The 21822-nt window shown below is 46.1% G+C and overlaps 1 protein-coding gene across 1 annotated transcript in view; it reads left to right on the top strand.

Annotated features, from left to right (window-relative positions):
- The first annotated feature begins 3600 nt into the window (after positions 1–3600).
- The window catches only part of LOC138266478 (septin-2), a 242321-nt gene continuing 224099 nt past the window's right edge, over positions 3601–21822 (top strand). The window contains exon 1 of the mRNA XM_069215313.1: positions 3601–3720. The gene's annotated coding sequence lies outside the window, so the exon portion shown is untranslated. The remainder of the gene's footprint in view (positions 3721–21822) is intronic.

The following is a 21822-nucleotide window of genomic DNA, read 5'->3' as shown; positions in this document are numbered from 1 at the left end:
AGACACTCTGATGAGTCTTATTAAGACCCACTGATGATCTTTGTAAGACACAGTGATGAGTCTTTTTAATACACACTGATGAGTCTTTTTAATACACACTGATGAGTCTCAATACACACCGATGAGTCATTTTAAAGCAAACTAATGAATCTTTTTAAGACTCACTGTTGAGTCTTTTAATACACACTGATGATTCTTTATAAGACACACAGATGAGTGCTTTTTAGACAAACTGATGTGTTTTTTTAAGACACACTTAGGAGTGTTTTAAGACACACTGAGGCCCTTATTACAAATCTGGCGGTCCTCAGACCTCGCCAAGGCAGCAGTCCAGCCTCCCCATTATGACCGTGACGGAGCCGCCACGGGCTGACCACCAGCATCGCCAGGTTGCTGCCGGTCAACAGCCTTGCAGTGCCGGAGGTCTTAATCCGCCAGCGCTGCCCTGGGGATTACGTGTCCCCTCTTTGCCAGCTTTTGCATGGCAGTTCCACCGCCATGCAAAGGCTGGCGGAGACGGGGTGCCGGGGGTCCCATGGGGGCCCCTACACTGCCCACGCACTTGGCATGGGCAGTGGAGGGGCCCCCACGGACAGCCCCATCACGCTTTTCACTGCCTGAATTACAGGCAGTGAAAAGCGCGACGGGTGCTATCGCACCCGATTCACTGCAGCATTGCAGCCGGCTTGATTATGAGCCAGCGTCAATGGCGTGGCCTGTTTCCCGCTGGGCCAGCAGGCGGAAAACCGGAGTAGTGGTTGTCTGTCCTAAAGAGTTTGGCTGAGTCTTTAAGACACACTGATGAGCGTTTTAGAACACACTGATGAGTCTTTTTAGGACACACTGATGAGTCTTTTTAGGACACACTGATGAGTTATTTTAAGACACACGGATGAGTCTTTTTAAGACACACTGATGAGATTTTTTGGGGACCAGATGAACTTGGATGTGGAGAGAGTAAACCAGGGGTGCTCGGCGTGTGAGACATGGGGCAAAAAGCAAACAGCACAGGTGCCTCTGCTTCAGCGCATAGAAACTCCAAGGAATGTTTGGGAGGCGCTAACACTAGATATCCTGCACCCTGGTGGGATATGGGGAAGAGGAGCATGTGTTAACTCTGGCGCTGGCAGCTTATTCCTTGAAGTGGCTGAACACAGTGAAGTTACTGCCAAAAACGTAATTTAGTTACAGGAGAAAAGATCAGCAAGGAAGGATTGCCCAGATAACTAATAGTCTGGGATACAGTTTAACTCGTTTCGCAACAAATAAGTGAATTTTTAGGAAATCAAGACATAAACCATGGCTCTACAGAAATACACAATCTGTTCGATGAAGGCTGGCGGTGTCCTTCAAATAGTTAAAACAGAATTTCAAGGTGTATTTCCTGCATAGTTGACCTGACATGAAGTTATTTGAGGGCATGTTGCAAGAAAATACAGTAATTTCCAACTGTGTTACTGAGCCATTTGTAGTGATGCATTGAAGACTGCACAGAATGATCTTTTATCCTGCTTAGCAGCACCGGTCTTGATGAGATTTTAGGGCTTGCACAAGGAACAGTGTAAAGGAAGTGGGCATCCAACCTTGTGATTAAATGACACTACGAAATATGAGGCTTCTGGCTAAAGGTTATCAGGCATATTTGCCATCTATGGTAGTGAACAAGCATTGGCAAAGCAAAAAGGCCTGGTGTTTATTTTGAGTCCTCACAACAACATTAAAAATAATCCCCACGCAGTGAAAAACAAAACAAAAGAAAATGTTTCTTATATATTTATAACCAGTCAATGAGATAAAGTGTATGTGTGCGGTTTCAGAGTAAAGTAGACTTTAATACATTGAAATCCAAGCACTGCATGAAAGGTGAAGAGAAAGCGCTATTAGGTGCACCAAATGTTGAATTTGTGACTTTCTCTAAATGCAAATTCCTCTTGCGACTGGGTAAAATCCATAGTAAGGAACATTTTCCACAGTCTTGAAACTATTTTATACCTGCTTAAAGTACTACAAAGCATATGCAATATTGCACAGTAACACACATTTTTAACTATACTACCCTCTTTTGATGTTGTACACTGTACATATAATCAATGCAGTTGCCTCTGCCTGCTTTCGCACACTTTGCATGTTATGGAAAGTCTTCAAATGGCTCCCCCTGCACACCGTCATATTGTTACTCAGGCCCTAATCACCATCTGATTAGACTACAGCAATGCACACTATGCTGGGATCACCACACACCTTCTGCAGAGACTCCAGACCACACAGAACTCTCCTGCCAGACTCATCCAGACGGACCCACCTCACCCCCTCCACCTCAGAAAACTCCACTGGCTCCTCATACAGAATAGATGTCCATTCAAGCTGATGATCCACGCCTACAAAGCACAGAGCAACCAAGGACCAGCCTACATCAACTGTTGCCTGAACTTCCTCCACCCTGCCAAACAACCACACTCTGTCTCCCTCTCACTCACCTGCACCACCCGCATACACTGAAGCAACAGCAGAGGATGCTCCTTGTCCTACCTCGCGATGAAATCCTGGAACAACCCCCCTCTGCGGCTGCAGACCTCCACCTCTCTACTTGAATTCCAGAGAGCATTCAAGACCAGGCAGTTCGACTGAGTCACCTGAACCATCATGACCCTGAAGTGCCTGATTACCCTCTCAGGTGATTAGTCGTGCTATACAAATCCACTTGATTGATTGACTGATTCATTTAGTCTAACTGCTCGAGTAAGCGTAGCCGCATTTCGAAGTTGGCATAGACAAGTAAAAAAAACACAGAATTAGTGGTCAGCTTTCTACTGTATCCCACGGTATGTCTGTCCCAAGGTCTTATCACAATCTTCCCAGCAGAGGAGCTGGGAACCTGCTTATAAGTGGCTGTCTTCAGTTACAGTTTAGACCAGTTGTTCTATCCTTCATTTGACGCATTATAGAAACTGCGTGTAAAGGACAGTAAATAATTAAGTACATGTTAGCATTGTACGCTTTCCTGGCGGAGCACCGGTCCACTGAAATTGCAAATTTGCGCTTAGAATCTTTTTCCTGCTGGTAAAATTTTGCTTTTAACATGTATTACACTTCAGTTTCTTTTAGATCAAAACAGGACCTCACATATGAGAAATTGGAGGTTGTCATAGTGATTGTTTGCAGGAATACCACTGAGCTGCTGCTGTGATACAATATTCAAAACACAGGTCTCTGTCCCTGCATATTAGATGTAAACCCATTAAGAATTTGGAGCAGTGTCTGTGCCTTGTGTGTGACCCGGACAAAGAGGGCATTAAAGAGCTGAAATCGGGCCATTGATTCAAATGTTTTCTGGGCAGAGAACCCCAAAATAAGTTTGGCCCAGGGCCCTAGAAACCTTAAGTGTGCTTTTTTTTATTTTGAGAGACTTTATCATATATGAGGTGGCACTTGTTGCATTATTTACACTTCCGGGGCTCGGCTCGTGCAGGGCCCGGCTCGGCTCGCCCTGTTATCTTTTTTTTGGCTCGCCGCGCCTCACACGTCACCGCCGCATTCCATGGAACCCCGGGGTCAGGATTCTCTCTGTGCGCATGCGCAGAGCTGCTCGCTCGCGCCGGCGCCATAGAGTTTGCGCCTGGAGGGCAGAGCGGCGCAGTCGCGCGGTGCTCCCTGGGATACGAGGGGTCTGTCTGGGGCAGTTCCGGTTTCCCCGCGGCTGCCGAGCTCTGGTCCCGAGAGGTGAGGGCGGGAGCCGGGTGTGGGGTGACTTCGGGGCGCACTCGGGGTGTCGGGGACATGGAGGGGGTCTGGCGGCGCTGCCACGCCCGTGTGCCGCGGGGACAGCGGTTTCTGCTGCACATTCCGCGCATTCCGAGCTCCGCGGCCACGTCTCCCTCTCTGGGGCGGGGCCCCGCGGCAGCCGGAGGCCCACGGGGAGTACCTGGCGCTGGGTGGGTAAGGGGACCCCTCCGCCTCTGACCCTGGGGGGAGGTGTGACCCTCCCTGTCCCGGAGGGGGTGCCAAGGCCTCGGGGGGGCCCGGGCCCTGTAACCTCATATCTGTGGGCTGCAGGCTTCAAGGAAATGGGTGGGAGTGGAGGAAGGGTGTGGAACTGAAGGTGGGGGCTAGGGTTGCGTGTGGACCTGAATGTGAAGGTGAGGTGGGTGTGGACCTGAATGTGAAGGCTGAGGTGGGTGTGGACCTGAATGTGAAGGCTGAGGTGGGTGTGGACCTGAATGTGAAGGCTGAGGTGGGTGTGGACCTGAATGTGAAGGCTGAGGTGGGTGTGATACTGAAGGTGGAGGATGGGTCTAGAACTGAAGGTGGAGGATGAGGATGGGTCTAGAACTGAAGGTGGAGGCTGGGGTGGGTCTAGAACTGAAGGTGGAGGCTGGGGTGGGTCTAGAACTGAAGGTGGAGGCTGGGGTGGGTCTAGAACTGAAGGTGGAGGCTGGGGTGGGGCTAGAACTGAAGGTGGAGGCTGGGGTGGGGCTAGAACTGAAGCTGGAGGCTGGGGGGGTGGGTCTAGAACTGAGGCTGGGGATGGGTCTAGAACTGAAGGTGGAGGCTGGGGATGGGTCTAGAACTGAAGGTGGAGGCTGGGGTGGGTCTAGAACTGAAGGTGGAGGCTGGGGTGGGTCTAGAACTGAAGGTGGAGGCTGGGGTGGGTCTAGAACTGAAGGTGGAGGCTGGGGTGGGTCTAGAACTGAAGGTGGAGGCTGGGGTGGGTCTAGAACTGAAGGTGGAGGCTGGGGTGGGTCTAGAACTGAAGGTGGAGGCTGGGGTGGGTCTAGAACTGAAGGTGGAGGCTGCGGTGGTGCTAGAACTGAAGGTGGAGGCTGGGGATGGAGCTAGAACTGAAGGTGGAGGCTGGGGGTGGAGCTAGAACTGAAGGTGGAGGCTGGGGGTGGAGCTAAAATTGAAGCTGCAGACTGGGGTGTATGTGGAACTGAAGGTGGAGGCTGGGGTGGGGCTAGAACTGAAAGTGGGGGCTGAACTAGAACTAAAAGTGGGGGCTGAACTAGAACTGAAAGTGGGGGCTGAACTAGAACTGAAAGTGGGGGCTGAACTAGAACTGAAAGTGGGGGCTGAACTAGAACTGAAAGTGGGGGCTGAACTAGAACTGAAAGTGGGGGCTGAACTAGAACTGAAGGTGGGGACTGAAAGTGGAGCTAGAACTGAAGGTGGGGACTGAAAGTGGAGCTAGAACTGAAGGTGGGGACTGAAAGTGGAGCTAGAACTGAAGGTGGGGACTGAAAGTGGAGCTAGAACTGAAGGTGGGGACTGAAAGTGGAGCTAGAACTGAAGGTGGGGACTGAAAGTGGAGCTAGAACTGAAGGTGGGGACTGAAGTGGAGCTAGAACTGAAGGTGGGGACTGAAGTGGAGCTAGAACTGAAGGTGGAGGCTGGGGGTGGAACTGAAGGTGGAGGCCGAAAGAGTCGTAGAATTGACCCATTATTATATGTAGACTTGTGTGAATCTTATTTTTATTTTCTTAAAAATCAGTACACGTTTGCAAATGTGTGGTGATTTTTAAGAAAATAAAATTACGATAAGAATCACACAAGTCCTCATTGAAGAATGGGGCTCTTATATTGTTGTTCTTAATGTAGTGCACCTTTCCAATTTAAAGTTGCCTTTTCAGCAATACTACAGTACTTTTGATGGCACAGTGACATATTTTTCACTGGCAGATTGAGGCCTGTGTATTTTACATTTTTCCTAGTAAATAAGTAACCAGGATCATTGCTCATACATTGAAAGGATTTTAAAGACTGCACAGTATTAATTCATGATTCTCTCTTTTAAAAACGAATGCAAAATTGTTCTTTGTAAGGATGCGCTGGGGTTGTAAGTTGCATTAAGGAATATGTCTGTGCCCTTTTATTTCTCTTAAATTGACCTTCGACCCTCTTTCTCCATATGGGCGTCTCTTTCCCTTTGTTTTTCTTCAGCTATCTCCTTCCCCGTCTTATTTTTCTTAGTCTTCTGTCCCTCACATTTCCAGACTTCACTTACTTTTTTTTCTCTCGAGTTTTACTTTTCTCTCCCCTTCGGTTGGCATTTTCCATGTCACTCCCCTTCTCTAGTATACATTTGTGGGCGGTCACTCTCTCATTCTATACATTCTTTCCCAATTTTATTCATCCAGTTTATTCCATCTCTTGCCAAAGCTTGCTTTCTCTCTTTTTTGACAATCGTTTCTATCGTCCTCTTTTTTTTTTTCTCCTTTATTTTTTTCTCTCTCCTTAGAGGTTGAAATACCTCCGATGGACCAAACAAAAAATGTGTGGTAAGCTTTCTTATCACTCTTGTTTGCTTCTTATTCGAATGCTTCCCTCCCTGTGCTTTGGGCCACCCTTGAACATGTCTTTATCATCTTTAAGAGTGAATGACTTGCTCTCGTTTGGGAGCTAAGTTTCTTTTTCTCTGATCACTCCATAAGAGTTCATTTGATTTCTTGCCCTCTCACTTCTGTGCTGCTTTCCCCTTCAAGTACCGTTCTCCCTCCCACGCGTACTTCTTGTGACTCCTTCCTCCCCAATCCACAGACTCATTGTTTTCCCCGCCTTGCCCCTCCATTGATACCCTTTGAAGGACCCTTCAGCTGTCATTTGGTGCTGGCCTGCTCCTTTTTTTTCCAAGTGTCATTTTTAGCATTTTAAATTGTGTTCATTTACTGCTCCAGCATGGGTGTCTGCATATTGGAACACATTGCAGCAAGGACTGCTGCGTGGTTGTTTTGGAGATCCGTCTGGGTGTGAAGATGTTTTTTATTTGAGTGACCACTAAGCCTTTGGCCTCTCAATGACACACTCTCGGTATCAGTGTCAGGATTTGAACATCCTCACGTTTGTGGTTGAGAAGCAGCGCCTTAGCTCTGTTTCCCTCCACATCATGACTCCACACCAAGCAGATCAGACCACAAGTTCCTAAACCTGGGTGTGGCTGTTGGCGTTGTGGAAGTAGAAAGACGTTTACATCATGGTAGCCCGCCCTGAAATGGAATCTAGCAAAGTCTGTTTTTAAAATGTTGTGCTATTCGAAGGTTTTTTTTTTTTTTTTAATTGTTAATTGTTAATTTTTGTTAATTGTTAAATCCGGCAGAAGTAACTTTGTGCATGCCCCCTTCGGTTTAAAAGCGCTTGGAATGAAGTGTGGCTAGGCTCACGTTCGGAGTGCAGAAGTAGCGTGGAATAACGCACGTGCACGAAAACGTTCAAATGGTCGTGGTTTAACTCTTATCGTGTAGAACTCAATAAAATACCCATAGAATGAAGGAAGTGGTCTCACTCCCTGATTGAACTCTTATTTTGTTTGAGTGCATGACTCGCTCCATGTTTGGATGTTTCTGTTCTACATTCCTGGGTAATCTCCCTTTAAGTCCCAGGCCCTGTCTGACCCATCCGTTTCCAGCACAGCCAAGCTGCCCTAACAGCTGGGGGAGTGGTGCAGCTGCAATCTCACAGCTGCACAGAGACAATGTGCCATTCGCCTGGGCAGGAAATGAAGAAGGGAAGAGGGCCCGCTTTGTGTGTGTGCCCTGTGCTTCTCGCGGATGGGCACCAAAGCGCCTTCTCTCCCTGGATCAGGGCGCCTGCACTCATTTTTGAATGAGTGAACTAAGTGCTGGTCCTTCCCTTTCTCTCCATTACTGGGGCAGTAAATGCCTAAGATACACAAGTCTCTGGTACAGACTTGCCCAGTTACTTCACAAGTAGTCTGAACATTTTAGTTTCAACTGGCATTTGTGTAACACTTTCCTTCCCCTTGTGAATCCGAAAGAGTGCAGTGGCGTAGCGTAGAGTGGTACAGAGTACAATACAGCACCATAGAGTGCAGTGGCTTAGCGTAGAGTGGTGCCGAGTAGCATAGAGTGGTACAGAGTACAATACAGCACCATAGAGTGGAGTAGTGCAGAGTAGAGTGGCGTGGAGTTCAGTGCCGTTGAGTGCAGTATTGCTGAGTAGAGTGCAGTGTGGCGTACAGTGCAGGGACAAAGTGCAGTTGTATATATTGTATTGGTGTAGATAAACCTTTGGTTGCGATGAAACCTGTGTTGTTGTGTGTGATGTGTGGAAATTGTGTTCAAGCTTGTTGCAAAGGCCTGCAGTGGTGCGGGATGCGAATGGTGAGATGGCATGATAATTAGTATATACGTGCCTCTACCCTCCATGTCGCCCTTGTCAGAAACATGTCTGCCTGCCAGTGCTGCTGTGGAAGGGGACTAGTGATGTAAGGGATTAGAGGGAGGGAGAAGTTAGTTTAAGGATGAGAGGGTCAGAGGCATGGGCCCTAGTGAGTACAATACAGGTAAGCTACCACCAGAAGGCACCCCTAACCTTGACCCTTCTTACCTTGATGTCTTGTGAGCTGAGGTTAAATAGATGTTAGGCATAGTGGGGAGACATTGGAGGTCACGTAGGGATTTCCAAAGGGATTGAATTCCTTAACAGACCTATACAGGTCGATCTGCTTGGACAGTCACTTTAAGAATCAGTCACAGGTTCACAATACACAGAATAAATGCATTGTGTCACTTTTCCAAATATGGGCAAACAGTTCTTGTGCACAGTACTCCGGTTTTTTGGTCTGGACACACACACACTTTGCACAGGAAGAGAAACCTGTGTGTGGGGAATTTGGGGAACCAGCCTTGAACGCGGTCATCTCTGCAGGAGTCCCTCTCTGAAACTGGGCACTTGCTCAAGATGGCTGTTTGCTCCAGGTCACCCGGAGAGTATTTCTGAAGGGGAAGAGAGCGGACGTCATATCCCGGAATCCAAGTTCTCAAAGGATTGTCCTCGACCCCAGAACTGGCTTTAAAATAATATATTTTGAATGGTTTGTTAATCAGTTCTCATTTATGCTCACGATAAACTAACGGAAACCACATTCAGTGGAGTGGTCTTGAAGAGAAACTCTTGAGTGGTGACCACCGAAAGGACCCAGTTTCTGACCAGGGCGGTGATAGGGTACTCGTTCTTTGGGGACCCTGTACTCTGAAGCAGCTGTAGGAGTAGTCATCTGGTCACCCAGCCTCCTCATGGCCTTTCGGATGTGACTTTTCAAATGATTTATCAGTTTTAAAAGTGAGAACCCGCACATCTGATCTGCATGAGAATTCACTGGGACTCAGTCTGTTCCTATGGACTTCCTAAGCGGTACGAGGGGCACTTTGAGATTCTTTTTCATTTGCACTGTACTTTGAAAATTGTTCTTAGCTTAAGTCAGCCCGCTCACTGGAAAATTCCAACCCAGCCTGTCATGGCATTTACTACATATTTCCTGTGTGGAAAGTCCACATTGCCGGTCACATCCTCTGTTCTATACATTACTTGAAAGAGATCCTTGGCACTGTTCTTGGCTGCCTCAAAACTGTTTGAGATCAGACTGATAAGGCCTAAATAGACATCTAATGGTACATACTGTTGTGGAGCAACTTGTCTATAGGCATCTGTTTTAAAGAGCTCCCTCTGTGTGAATTGCCTTTTCTTCCTGGTTCTGGGATGGCATGGGTTGGGGTGGTGCCCACAAGTACCTTGCCAGGCCGGGTTGGCATCGTTGGGGGCGAATATTCCACACTGCCATGCCTGGCATAGCGTGCCTCGCGTCCGGCTCTGTTCACTCCAGTCCCCGCAATCGAAAGGGGTATTTGCGGATTCATTGCACCCTTCTGCTCTGCGTGGCAAATGAACCCTGCTGGGCTGCAGCATTTGTAAATATTGCCGAGACTGCCCTCGGGTGAAAGGAACAGGTGACAGCTGAGCAGAGATCCTTGCGCCCACAGAAGCTGGCACGGCACAGCGTCCAGTAAAAAAAGGTGTCACTTTCGTGATCTTTGTTCAGAGGGGCCCTCTCGGCGTTCTTTCTGAAAGTACAACGGTGTCTGATCCGAGCAGCAACCTAGTGCAAAAGGGGAAAAAACATGTATTTTTGTGAAAAGAAAAGCCCCGAGTATTACTCTCCAAATGCTGTAGCTGTGTAAAGTTGCATCTCACATCAGGAATATAGAGGTTGCCGCCTTTTGGAGCACAAACTATGTCAGCACACTGAATTGTAAGGTTTTGCTGCCTTCCTGAAAGGTATCGGGGATGGACAAAAGGGCAGGCCTGACCTAGAAACCGCCTCACCTTGCACAACAATCTGCTGTCTCACCTCTAGCCCCTACAAGTGACCAAATGGCAAACCTAGAGAAAAACTATCAAGCACACTGTTTGGTAGAATTTCTAAAGTTAGACCTGTCTCCATCCTCTTCATTTCAGTATCGGGTCTCCCCCCCCCCCCCCCCCCCCCCCGCCACTGGAATGCTGTTTGCACCAGAATGCAGCCACTACTCGGTGGAAAATAGCTCCCGGTACTTTAAACAAGAGGGGTCAGTAAGCCTAACACTCACTGACACCGATTTAAAAAGGTCTGGTCACTCTGATGATTCACAAAATACTGTACGCTGCCACCACCAATTTATGTGCTAACCCCAGGACAGGAAATGTAGTCCTCTACGCATGCACACTCCGTGCCCCCCTCCAGGTCGGAGGGCAGGGCCTGGACTTCGCAGTGCCAGTGGGAAGCCTAGGCTTCTAAGCACACTAGGTTAGTGAGGCAAAATTAGTTAGGCTACCAGGTTCACCCGCAGTCAGGCACCCGGGACAGGGGTATCTATGCCTGCTTCTCATGCAAGATTCATTCCTGCCCCAGCAGGGGTTAGTTAATGTCCTCCAGAGTGGCACTGCGGCGCTTGGGAGTTGTCTCCCTGCGACTTTGGTCCAAAGAGAAGTGTGCTTAAAATATTTTTCTGACGGCTGCTGGCACCCTTGTTTGCTTTTCTCTTTTTTTGCCAAGGTGCTCCTTCATCTTTCCCACTTCACCCGCCTCTTACTCCTTCCAGATTCCCAATGCATGGACCTTTAAAGAGGACACGCGGGAGGGGGTGCAACATTCGGGTTTGCTCTTGGCACTGTCTGAGCAAAGGATAGCTCTGCTTCAGTGAGGGGGTTTGTAAAGACTGTTCATGAAACTTAATGACCCATCATTTCAAAAACGTAGAATTACTTGAAGTATTTACAAAACAATGAACTTGAACTACCCCCACTTACTAGTTAAAAGCATAGTGAGTAGTTTTAGCTCAGCTAAATTCCAACTGTGGATTCTGGAAACCTGTGTTTACTACCAGCTTTTCCACTTATCCAATTTGTGTGATCCTTTTGTAAATCACGTTATCTCCCTCCACCTCCATCAGCGTTTCTTCTAAATGTCGTTTTTAGAGCGTTTTAGAGCTATAGAAATGAACACTACTCAATTAAAATATATTAAAATATTGAAAGTGAAGTGTATTCTTTGATTTCTTAATGCTGTCCCTGCCCCATGAGTGGAATCTCCTGCTGGATCATTGCAGTGCCTGATCTGAGGACATAAGATGGTTCTGCACTTTTTTTTTAAATTTTTTTTTTTAGGACTCACTACGGTTGTCTTTTATGACTGTAACCAAATTAAGGCGGATCAAGAACGTCGAAGTGTCGTAAACGTCAGTTTTCTGCTAAGAGGGGAAACTTTAGTGCTTTCACTGATGCATCATGTACCGTAAAGATAACTCACGTGACCTGATGAAGCTGAGCACATTTGCAGTGGTTCCCTGTGGCTAGATACCCGCCTTCAATACTTTCCTCTGCAAGCTCCCCAGTCCGCTGGCATTTGCTATAAACTTCATGAACGTATTTCTCCTGGCCTCTGGAAAATAGAGCATGTTACACATTTCTGCAGATTTCAACCTAAGTAGCTCGAACGTTAAACATAGTTATGCACAATGGAGACAACTGTTTTCGGGACCACAGTGCATTTTTGTTTGCTTTAATCCTCGTGGTTTCAGCTAGAAAAAAATATGGGTATTCCTGAATGAGTAAAATTTCTATTTAGATAATTTGAGGCTCTTCACTGAGCCCTATTTTTTTCCCTAGAAAAAAAATGAAAGTACATAAATACAGGTGGGAGCAAACCTTCTTTGAAGTCTGTATGTGGAAAATGTGAAATAATAGGTTGATTTGTGTGTCTGGCTTCCCTCTAAATCCCCTCTCACCTCCTTGGTGCCTCTCTGCCCCACCAGTTCCAGTAAGAACTCTTTAAGAGCGAAGAAGCATATTTAATGAGCTGCTGCCGACTTATTGAGGTTTGCTCTTAAAATATCTCATGCTCTGGTTGCAGCTTCTGCATGAGTCTGAAATGCTTAATCTTTGCAGCAGGCTTTGCAGACAGCGTTGGCGATAGTCACCAAGTGTGGTGATGGGGCACCAAGTGGTCCTTCTCAGTCAGGTCTCGCTAAAGACAGCTTTGGTGATAGGGCACCAAGTGGTCCTTTTCGGGTGGATTAGTGCATTATCATTCACTGATCTCCCTTGTGAGTTCATTTGTTTTACTTTGTTGTTGTTATAACGTTTGAAGCACAGATTGTTTTTCCACAAAGTAAAGATGTGCTTGAACAGAGGCTTTTGAAAGGACGCAACAGAAATACTATCCCTTCGTCAAAAGTGTGTACTACAAGACAACTATATTGTCTTTGCCAATGCTTGTTATCAAATTGTTTTATTTTTGCACAGTACCCCGTTATACTGCGTTCCGTTTTGCACATCATGCGTTTTCAAGAAGAATGGGCTTAGCCACGTGCTGCAGTACCTGAAGGTCTTGCTTTTGGTTTGGGTAACTTAACTTTTGTGGTTACTTTGATGTGTTGATTTCTCACTATTCTTGGTTTCTCTGGTGGGAGTTTGGAGGGTCCAAGGTCTCTGGTCTCTCATCTGTAGAAGATTGCTGAGACAGATTGCTTAGAAGATTGCTTAGACAAGACTGTGGCGTGTGTAGTCCTGGGTTTCATTAATAGTGACTTGAAGCGGTGGGGTTTAGTGGTGTACTTAAATATGACAGCCAGGAGGAACCGTGGAAGTTTGCAGATGTATCTGTATTTTTTGAATGTATCAAAAGAACACCTTGAAATCCAAAGGCCTTTTAATATGGCTGGATGTCCTCCCGCTTGATGCGATTGACACACCTGCCAGAAAGTGTCAGCTGCTGTTCAAACTTTAGGAATTCCGACTAATGGTAAATTCTTCGTCCTGTTGCCCGTCTCACCCTTCATCTCTTGTTCCAACTGATGCAGAAGGATCGCGGTGTAGATTCCTGGGTTAGTGCACATCATGTGTTATCTAGGTGAGCTGTTCTGGGGGCAGCAGTGTGCCAGTCAGATAGCTTGTATTAAAAGTTGTGCCAGGGCTTCTGAAGGGGAGTACATTCCATCACTTGTATCCGCGCCTCAGAATTTGACAAGAAGTCATTTTCTGGTGCAGAAATTTGGTTCTTTGTTGCTGGGAGCCAACCATTACTGGCAATGGCATTTTCTGGTCATAACGCCCCAGTCGAAGAGGACCAGCCAAGGCATTTGTGAACTGGAAGTTCTTATTGTTGATTAACTTTTTGGAAGTGGCCCTTCTCATGTCTGGCTACAGAGGTGGTGATGGGGCACCAAGTGGTCCTGTTTTGGAGTTTTTATGTACTGTGTGAATTTCTCTCATAAACCTTGGCAGTAGTTGACTTTGACTTGAGCATTGCACAAATAGTGGTGCACAGGTCACCGTTCCAGATGAGAACAGCTCACGTTCACAACACGTGTTATGATCACCATGCTTGTTTAGCACTCATATTTTGAGGGAACCATTCACTGTCTCGTCCGATCGCCTCACTTTACTCAGTTTTAAGATGTCAATTGGATATTCTTTAGTGAGAGTGCAAAATGAGGCAAGCATTTTTTCCTTTTATTTACCAATCTGCGTGGATTAGTAAATGAAAAGTTGTGTGAAATGCTCTTTATTGATACAGCGCCAATATACTTTATTATAAAAAAAAAAAAAAAACTTTTGGTGGAGAGTAGGCAGAGGGTGAGAGAGAAGGATGTGGGTTGGGGAGAGAAGGTCAAGCTGGAGAACCACGGGGAACCACACGGACAGTGGCGGGTGGGCTAGTAGCATGGGGACAATCGAGTGTAGACAAGGGGGTCCGGGGAAGCTCATGACCCATGAAGGAGGTTGGGGGAAAGAAGAAAGGCAGGTGGGCGGGGATAAGCAAGAACTGCATTTGAACGTGGGAGGGGATGGGACAAACACACAGGCGAGAAAGAGGAACACAAAATACACAATGGACAAAGGTGGAAAGTGTTTTTAAAAAATCGCCTGAAAGGGTTCTGTGGAAAGATGTTTGTAATTGGTCCATGCTCCAGGGGAGATACAAACACCAGAACAGGAAGGAAAGTCCAGGGAAGCTGACAAATAAGAAGCAAGGAAATGAGGGGCAATAAAGCCAACCAGTGGTAAGCAGGAGGTGGGCTCTTAAGCCACTTTAAGCTAGCCATATGTCTTGCACCAGACAGTGCACGCGCTCTCTTAGGCAATACCGAAAAAGTTACATTTTTAGTAGCTTATGGAACATCAGATCTGTTTTGAGGCAAATCTGGATAGGAAGTTGTGGTAATTGAAGAAGATGAGCTGTGCCCTGGTTTGAGCAATGTTTATTCAGACACTAAAGTACGTCCATACACAGTATGAGGACTATTGATGCTCCAGAAATGCATGCTCAGCATCATAGAGCACCAGAGACACCACCACATTTACCCATCTTTGGCATAAGAAGAACATGTTACCAACTTAATAGCAACTGTAGCATGAGTCCAGCATAGGATAAGAGATAAAGTGGAGAGCAAAGCATGCCTCAAGAGAACATGCAGTCTTGAAACCGGCAACATTGTTGCATAAACTCCTCTTCTCACCCTTCTTCACTTCTTGTGGTACAAAGTTTGTGCCCGTCATTGGTGCATTGCACACACATCTCCAACACCTTTCCCGTCATCCTGTGCTACATGTGAAACATTTCATCATCAACCATCTGGCAGTTTTACTAAGTTACTTCGGATCCAGGCACCTGTAGTGGTTCTTGGAACTTGGACAACCCTTTTTTGACCACCTTGGGATTCTTACCCTTAATCTTTCAGCCTCTGCCTTTGCTTACGATTCACATGTTGTCCCATTCTTCTCTTAGTCACTGTATCCTTCCAAGACCCACTGATACTCTATTCGCTCAAGTCTTTTCCTACTAACAGGGGCAGAACTCGGATGAAATTTGTTCCGAGCATCATTTTGAAAGACTTCCCATAGTAAAAGTGGGGTGGGGGTGTTAGGAACGGACAAGATCTTTGACAGCTTTTCAGATGTCCATGACACTCCTATATGCCGCCTAGACACACTCTACCACCATTCTCTTCGGATGATAGAATGTCGTTTTGATATGCTGAATCCCACACCGACGTAGGAAAATTTTAATTTCAGTTCAATTCAGCCAACATCCCTGACAGTGTTACAAGGGGTTCCAGATTCCGCTGCCATCGTTGGAGGGGCATCACATGGACTAGCTCTATACACATTCCACTTGCCCCAGATCTTCCCCCATTTACCAGGGCAGCCTCTGCTCTCGTACACCACCTTCTCTGCAACCATACCCCAGTCCATATCCTGTTTCCATTCGCTGAGAAGCGGTGCAGGCAGCCCGCCCCATACACAGACTATATTATGCTTTGCAGTCATTAATCCTAGGTTGACCCAGATCTGCTTCAAGTGGAAGAGGTTCCTGGCCTCCCACACATTTAGTAGGCCCCACTTTTGTGGAGAGGACAATCACCCACCACAAACACTGCCCAGAAGGTCTGGATTTGCTGTGCATTCCCATATAATGTGAAAAAAGGTCCTCACGTGCCCACCTTGCTGACCACAGACCGGGTCAGGTCTCCTATCCTTCTTGACCAGGGTGTTACAGGAAAGGGATGCTCTGTGCAATATTTTGAGTTGCACTAATCGAAATCTTGTGTGGACCGCTACCTCTTTAGGGGAGGCGAGCGCATCTGTCAGGTCTTTCAGGTCAGCCTCCCAGCGGCTTTGCAAGAGGAGGAGCGTATTCGGGTTATTGTTGATTAATTTCCTATAGGTCAGGGAGATCCCCTTTCGGCTCATTTCGTTGTCTAATGGTCTGTCTTTCAATAACGATGACTCCGGAAGATCCTCCCCTTTGGGAATTGCCGTCTGGAGTGCATGTCGGACCTGTAGGTACCGAAAAGTCTCTGCAGAAGCGAGGTCATATTCCCTCTGCAAGTTGGAAAATGAAATTATAGTGCCAAACCGAAACCGGTCCCAGGATGCTTGTTTCCGGTCCAGTGAGGACCTGGCTTGGCAGTTTGGTCTGGACTGTTCCCATGAGGAACAGGGTCAAGACTGATTTGCATATGGCTGGGTCCAAACTGGGGTGGCATGGTGAGCAAAAGAACGATGGATTAAACCCAGATCTATGACTGGGGGTGAGTGTTTGACAATGTTCAGCATTCCCTCCATCACTTGTTGTTTTTGTAGAGAGGAATACCATCATTTGGGTTGAGCCTCTCTTACTGCTGCTTGTTAAAGTACTTTTTCTGTTGATCAGATATAGTCTGGCTTCTGTTGCCCTGTAAAAGCCAGACTCTAAAATCTGGAGCCTAGGACACAGGCCAAATATGGGAAGACCCAAAGAGAGGCTGTTGTTTTAGGAAGCCTAGAAACTGTGAAGCCGTGATTGTTGCATCTTTATCCTGGGAGTTGATACAAGGTAAGGGGAAAGAAGAAAGAGAAAGAAGCAGTGGGAATTTATTGGATTGGTGGAAGGGGTGCATTTATCAGTAGTCCCAGGTCTTCGTGTAATGGCTGCAGCATGATGTGCAAGTAGTCCATCTTTGATACGTTTCTGTAGGTCTATTGTGGCAGAAGCACCGCCATTAACGCTAGCATGTCTAATTTTCAAGGCTATTCCTTTTGGTGTGCTTTAATATCTTGTGCAGTAATTGGGTGTGTCTGAGTGGAGATCCACTGGAAGCCACACTTTTCTTGGACTTGAAAGGTCTGCATCCAAAAAAGTAATCTGGTGCGACTTGTGGCCTTTGCAATGGTAAGAGACACTTCTGATTGTATGACTTATGAAGACCCCTGTTGCCTTGCCTGCCATCTGACCAGGGCTCCCCAGAGGTGGTTAGTAACAAAGGTGGTCTAAAGCAGGATCATGGATCCGTGTTTTTCCCCTCTGATTTCTTTACAAAATAATGCTGTGTGTTCTGCCTTTTCCTGGTTAAGGATTCAGAGTTCTTCTTGAAATCTCTGATTTCCAAAAAAAACGATTTGTGTTCTGGAGCAGAAAACAGTTTTGTATTTTATGTTTCCATAAAGGCTCTGGACTCTCTCCCCTTGGAGTACAGCCTTTTCCTGTGCGACGATGAAGCAGTTGAGCACTCTTACTCTCAGAGCGCCCGCACGTTTGCTTCACACTTTCAACATCCCCAGCTCATCTGACTGGAGAACATGATGCCAAAACTGTTGGTGTTTTCAGTGTTAACAAGCACTTTCAATGCAACGGGTCTCGTATTTGTTTGAGTTAGAGATATTTGTGTTGTAAAGCAAAAAAAACGCAGCGCGATTACGCAATGTAAAATGCAGCGCGTTCGCGCTGCATGTAAAATAAACAGATGAAGTAGTCCGGACTCCAGGCGGAAAACATAGGGCCTCGTATGTTTTTGGTACTTTACCAGTGCTCTGTAGGTGGGCTAAACACCAGAAAAGGCATGGCGTATGCATGCCTTTCACAAATGAAAGCAAGCGGATTTTAAAAGGCAAGCCCACAAACCAATGTAAGTGACTGACGTGGCATGGGCGTGGTTTAAACCCAAAGAGAGATTACAGAATGGGCGGAGCGCTTTGTGCTCGCCCATAAAAAGGCAATTTGATGTGTCGGGCTATATGTGAGACTAAAGATGAGAGCCCTAAACACTGATCAAGTAAATCTAGAGAAAACACCTGGTGAAATCCACACAGGAAAATCCGCATGAAACGAGGTTCAAAGTACAAACCATGAAGGTTTATTTAAAATTAATTATAAGGAAGCAAAAGGCGTGGCTTAATCAAGTCAACATTCTCAAAATGCAAATAGATATAAAATATAATAAAGCTTTGGAAGCTAAGTCCTAATCTAATAATAGCCAGTGCCGAATACAGTCTAACACAAGGGCAATAAATATTAAGGGTAAGGACTGCCCTGAAAAGACCAGGAAAAAGAAGCTTAGCTATTATCCTGTTGTGATCAGTGAAAGGATCAGGCGTGAAGCTTGCCTGTAAAGCATGAAGGTGAAGTGTCTGGCTGATCTCCCAAAAAAGAGATTTTAGACGCTTTTATACAGATAACACCACTTCTGTTCGGTCTGAGGATGTGGCCTTCAGTTGTATAGCGTTGTAAACATATTCAATTCAAGAACATCAGTAAGAGAAAATTATACATTTTGAAAATGTTGCAGTACAAGCTGGCCATGGAACAAACTGAATTTCGAACATTTAATTTAAAAGCGAAGGCCACACTTCAGCCTCCTTGGTCCACATACAGGGATGGAGAAAACCAGTTGGTGTCAGGCGCTGCACCTCGTGCACATTGAAATGTGCACTTATGAAAATACTAGTAGGCCAGGGCGTACTAGGAAGACCCCCAATCGAGATTTGACTGTGAAATTGGTCAAGGGGCGTGATAACCGCTATTTTTAGCAAGCCTGCCTTGATAAAAGAAGAAAAAAGAGAAACTATTGCCTAACTTTATTTTATGGTCCTTCGTTTACATTATGCCTGGCAAACTTGCTTTCCAGGAAGCATTCTTAAAGTGCCTCTTCGTGCCAACGCTGCGTCATGTATACAGGAAAGCTGGTTCTTGCTTTCTCTTCTGCGCCAGTCAATTTAGCTGCCCCAGCCTGGTTATCAGACGAATTACTGCCACAGGGCCACAGTTTAGGTCTACTTAGCAGAAAGCCAACTTTCACCACTCCTCTAGGAGTGGGCGATAAATTACACTTCGTTGGTGAAATTTTGGCCACTCCGCGTTTCGCTTGTAACTAGGAATTCTGGTAAATTCCGGCAACTGTGTGGTGGATTTTTTTCTCTTGCGCGGCTGGCTAATGGTTAGTTGGTGAGCAGGAGTGAAAATTGGCATCCCCTAGTGTCATTTTTGGGCACTAGAAGGGCGCCTGGTGAGATTTTCCCAACACAAGTGGTTGTGGCCGTTCGCAGTGTGAAAGCTTGCCGTTCGAGTAGAAAGTCTACTTGAGCTGCAGCAAAACCAACTTGAGGAGCTGTGCCTCTGGCACGCAGCGTTGTGAAGTACATGCTGATTTTTCAGCGCAGAACAAGTTCGAGGTGCTAAAAAGCAGTGCAAGCAGCGCAGTATGCTGATTTCTGCCCATTCACGGAACTCTGCACAATCTTGCAGAGTTTTCATGTAACTTCGCAGAATTCGGCAGAGTGAAACTCCGCGAGTTCAGTCCACCCCTACACTTCTCCCCCCCACTCCTCCTCCCCACCGCGGCAATTTTAAGGGAGAGAGCGAGGTCTCGAGGCTGCCTCTTTTCAGTAAAGCATATCACAGAGGCCCATATTGCAGATAAAACAAAAACTAATTGCCTTAGACTTTTTTGCATCATATTCCTGAGAGGGCTTGATTGGAACCTGTGGTTCCTGATGAGTGATATGACCAAGGCTTCGTAGAAGTGCACTACAGAGCACTGATATAGATTGCAACTTCCAGTGTATCATTAATACATCTTGTCCATAAACACATTGTAGATTTAAAGCTAAAATCAACAAGGGATCGTTTAAACTGACTGATTAGGAAAATTCTAAGTCTTTTTTTGCAAAAACACCTAAAGAAATGAAGTTCGTTCTTTATACTATGCAAACTTCGAGATCTCCATGTTGACTATGTACAAGCTATTTTTGGTTCATGGGTGTTATATGCGGTTATTGTTCTATTTACACGCACACATTTATTTAGCAGTTTTATAAAGCCATTTATGTCATATGTCGCCAAGGTCACAAAAAGGCAATATATTATATTAGACTGTCCTCCATAGCTTGGTGGCCAGAACATTTGCCATGTTAGGACTAGCGCTGGGCTCAGGAAAGCAATCTGCCCATCACTCCATCCACACAGTGTTCTTTGCAGCAAAGAACACCACACACTTCCATAGCGATTACTCAGTGCCCATTCCAAACTACATTTATTGTGTACAAGTGGTCATACACAACAAAACAAATTGGCAGGTAGAAGTGTGCGCTGTTCTTTGTGGCAAGTGTGTGAGTGGAAAGTACATTTCCATAGACGTAAAGGTATACTAGGACCATTTCTGCATCTTCTATCACGGTTTATAATCATAGTTTAAACTTAAATCTAAAACCAAACTAATAAATGCCATCAAAATAGTGTAGCAAAAAGGGTAGTATGTGCCGCAAAATTTCCTTTTTTTTGTGTCTCAATCTCCTGGAAGTTATGTCCAGCTTAACGTTTCCTTTATGTTAAACTCAATTAAAACATTGTGTTTGTGCCTCTAGCATTAATTAAAAGTGCAGAATGAATAATTGCGGAGTCTGCATGCACAATCCGCGGCAAGTGAGTCACATCTTGTTGGATCTGCAATAGATTCTCCCTCGAGTTAGCATTTGAGATTCACTCCAGGAAAGTTGCTTTTTCTTTCACAGTCCTTTGAAGTGATGATTGACTCATGGTATGCAAAGCTCTCAGCCAGATATGGTACGCTGTTTCTTTGCATGGACTGTCCAGCATAGTTTCTAATGCTTAAACCGTTTAAATCCATCAAATAGGTTGAAGCTGTTGTAATCACCCATTTCTGGTTGTACAGAGTTTGATGTCAGAAGAATGAGATGCTGAATGTGAAATCCTCTTTTGCGACTTTCCGGTTCACCGACATGACTGCAGCAGGTGCATTTGCGCTCTGATCCATACTAACTACTTTCTTAAAGCTAGAACCTCTTTGTCACCTCCATATTTTCACTTAGTTCATCGCCATTTGTGTGCTCATTCTAATCATCTGAACAACTAAAGTTTGTTTCTGGAGTTCTGGGCAGCCAGTCAGTGGTAAAATTAAACCCACCACATGGTGTGGGCTTTGAGGGCCACATATTGATAACAAAGAGCCATGTGGCTTTTTCGGTCCGCAGACGTGTGAGATCCGTGAGGAGTCTTCCTTCCCTGCCCCAGACTTATCGCATGATTGGATGCTGGATAAGTCATGAAAGGGAAAGCTTACTGTTGCAGCTCAAGCCTTCTTGGCCCTGCCCTTCCTTACCCTCTTCAGATTTATAAGTGCACCTTGTTTTCTGTAAGCATCCGGTGCTTAGCTAGGGAGTTGGTGAATGTTGTTGTAAAGACAGAGTAAGAGCATTGTATAAAGGCCTCATGAAGGCTTGCGTGCATTAAGGGGTGGCCGGAAGGAGGGCAGTAGAGTGTGCCAACTAATGGAAGGATGTGTGACCTCTTTGTTGGGTGCAGTCATCAAGAGCAGGAGTATTCGCAGGTGCTTGAGAGAGGCCACCACTCGATGCCCCTTCAGAAGCTACAAAGTTGGCATGCATTAACATCGCTCCATCCAACCCGATTTTTTGGTGACTTACAGCAGTTTTGACTTGTATGTAGGACAACTGGACCATAGCTGCTATACAACAAGGCGTGTATTCAGATGGTTAGATTCGTGTGGGTCCCCTGCGTGGAGTATGGAGGATGAGATTGCACTCCTTCTGTGGGCCCTCAGCTGATGGGGAGTCAAGGCTCTGAAGGCTGCCAACCCTGGTTGATGGTCGTATATTGGGTGCACTTGTACTTAAATTGCCCAGGATCACACCTGGCACCTTCAAGAAAACTTGTCTTAAGAGCCCTGGCCTGTGACCATGTTTCTGCAGAAGCTG

The sequence above is a fragment of the Pleurodeles waltl genome, chromosome 11, assembly GCF_031143425.1.
Source record: "Pleurodeles waltl isolate 20211129_DDA chromosome 11, aPleWal1.hap1.20221129, whole genome shotgun sequence".
Lineage (NCBI taxonomy): Eukaryota > Metazoa > Chordata > Amphibia > Caudata > Salamandridae > Pleurodeles > Pleurodeles waltl.
The sequence above is the reverse complement of the archived record's forward strand: the minus strand, read 5'-3'. Positions and strand labels throughout refer to the sequence as shown.